The sequence below is a fragment of the Pygoscelis adeliae genome, unplaced genomic scaffold (assembly GCF_000699105.1).
Source record: "Pygoscelis adeliae isolate BGI_AS28 unplaced genomic scaffold, ASM69910v1 Scaffold410, whole genome shotgun sequence".
In the NCBI taxonomy this organism is placed as follows: domain Eukaryota; kingdom Metazoa; phylum Chordata; class Aves; order Sphenisciformes; family Spheniscidae; genus Pygoscelis; species Pygoscelis adeliae.
In genome coordinates this window covers 2,253,278-2,256,224 of record NW_008823913.1, presented here as the reverse complement: position 1 = coordinate 2,256,224, position 2,947 = coordinate 2,253,278, and positions in this window count along the sequence as shown.

Here is a 2,947-nt window from a genome sequence, read left to right as displayed (position 1 = left end):
GATGGGCTGTCGGGCGGGAGCAGCAGGGACCGGCGCGTCACCTCACTGGGCGCGTACGGGAGACGCCGCTAACCGGCCTGCAGCGCTAAGCCCACCGACCTGCAGGGCAGCGAAGGGCTTCCCGCACTCGGGGAAGCTAGATGGGACTTCCGCAGCTGAGGACTGGGAGATTCCGGGTCCAAGCGATGCCCGAAACGCGTGCTGTGACGGGGGGCTGGCCAGGTGCGGCGCAGCCAGGTAACGCTGGCACGCGGTCCCTATGGATTCCCCTAACTCGGCCTTTTCGCCACGTGCAGTGGTCTGTGCACAGCGATCGGCTCACCCCTCAGCCTCCTCTTCGATAAGTTGAATAGCTTCCTAAACCCCGTACTTTATGTCTCGTTGTCTACCCCCCTCCTTATTTTTATGTTCCTCTTTTGAATTATTTCTGGTGTTCTTCCCCTCCTCCCTAACCGTGGATGCCAGAAATGGTGCAGTGTCCCGGTGTTACTAGTGCTGTGGACAAAGGCAGTATCGCTCCCCTATATATTCTGTACTTTATACATTAAAGGATTACATTAGTCCAGTTTATCGCGGTATTGCCCTGAGAGGTCATGTGGAAACATTTATATATAGTAACAGCTAAATTCTTTTCCGAAGTACTTCTTGCCAAGCAAGTCCCCATCCCTGCAGTCTTTATTTCCAGATGCACTTGCTCGCATTTTAACCCATTAAAAATGTGTTTTATTGGGCTGGGATAATTTAATCGGGCACATCAGATGACTCTCTAACTAATCGGTCATGTGAATTATCCACTCATCTACTAAGCTACATATTTTACTAGGAAAGATCTTACATCATCTAGACAATTGATAGAGACATTGAATAGGATCAGAGCAAGAACTGATCTCTGCAAAACTCTGCCTGGATCACTGATGTCTCCTCTTTAGCAAATACTTTTTGAGAGCTCTCAGGGAAAAGATATTTAATCCATTTAAGGTGTGCTTTATGCATTCCATACAACATGCATTCCAGCACTTAAAAGACAGAACAAAGGTTTTAAACGAATGTCGGTTTTTGAGACTAACTCAGGACAATTCTACAAGCTTTGCACTAAGCCGCTGCTTGTCTTTTAGTGTTCTCCAACAGAGGTTCTGTGCTGATAGCCAGTACCACCACTCTTCACTAAAGATACTTAAAAGTGGATACAGAATCACTGCCTACTTGGGATCAGACTGTTCGAGTTTGACAAACAATGGGAGCTACACACAGATCCCCTAGGACAGGGTCTAAAAGGGACAACAATAACAGCTGTTTTGGGCAGAACAAAAAGTGGACGCAGGAGATTGAAGAGTCTGAATGGCCACCGCATCCAGTATTCACAAATCCTTGCAGCAGGCTGTTTTTGTGAAGCCTCCTAAAAAACGTTTTTAAATGAGTCCCAAGTTATTCTAACTTCCCATATGTATTAGAAATAATGAAAAAAATAAAAATCAGTAAAAACTAACACCATTAAATTTTAAGCCTATGGACGGTTTTCTTCTTCCCACGAACATAACTCCTACTGAAGGCATGCAGACCTATCATCTGAAGATTTTTAATGGGAATCAAGCATAGAAGCTAAATAATCTTTGCTGACAGTGATGAGTCTCCTTTGAGAAACAGACTAACAGCAAAGAACAATAAATGACATTTAATGTACATGCATTTTACCAATTTTAACATAATGGAGATTAAGATATTTGTATAATTTGTGTACTTATTCATCAGATAACTTTTAAATAACAACTCTGTACCTGAAAACATAAATATATTTTAGCTTTATATGTATCAAGGCCGATATATGTAGGTAATAACTACAATCTATGATTGTGTTTCAAAAGCAATAGTACAAATAATGATGACAATATACTCACCCAGCAATTTTCAGGAGTAGATCTCAAAAGACCTTGCGAAGGTCAATGCTATCATCCCATTGTTGACGATGGAGAAAGTAAGTATTGAGATGAACTTGCTCAATGTCATCTGACAGACCAGTGGTAAAGCTAACAATTGACTTCAGGTTTTCTGCATCCAGGATGAAAGGTTTTGCCTCGCAAGCCACGTTACACACTCATGTATCCCTGGGAGCTCTTTTCATTAGTGTTCTGTATCTTGCGTGTACTGTGTTTATCAGTGTTAGAACCTGGAAGAGCAGTCAAGGCTGTTCTGGTCTTCCTTGGAGGCTTCACCATAAACCATTTTTGATTTACAGGCTCCACTGAAACCCTCTATTGCCACCTGTGAAAAAGAAGTCGGAAATAAAGTTTGAAATCTTGTTTGAAAAACCCACGGGTAAGTTAATATTTCAGTATGAAAGGACAAAAAGGTGGCACAGATCCAATCCCAGCCTAAATCTGCAGATCTAAGTAAAATTACTACATGTTTAGTTTCAGTTCTGATCACGCTGTGCTTAGTAACTGAAAGCAAATCTGCCTTTGTTACCCGTGTTTTCCTCAGTCCTCAGGAAAGCCGCCCTGCCCTGAATTCATACCACTGCAAGCTCAGGGCTCAATGACTTTGGGGCCTTTCTGGTAGCGGAGTGTCTCCTGAAGGTAGTCGTGCTGGCAGCATCCCACAGTGACCTTATTCTAGAGATGGGTAAGTAGCTACATCCAAACTCGCCAAGATTGTCAACAGCCCAGTCCCGAGCGTATCAGTCCCTGGAGGTATGAGCCCTTTGAAGCTCAGATCAGGCCTTTGATGCCATTATTTCATACCTTGAAACAAAATATACTGCAAACAGGCAGAGGCGGCCAAGCAGCAGCCCATGTACTGCACAATACCAGAGGTGACTTCTCTGATCCGCTGTGGCGGACATGGGTACAGGGCTGTGGTGAAGGTGACGTGCCTCTAGCGCCCAGTGCCGCCTCCTCTCGAAACGCCCCAGGCCCAGGCCCAGGCCCAGGCCCAGCTCCTCCTCGGGCGG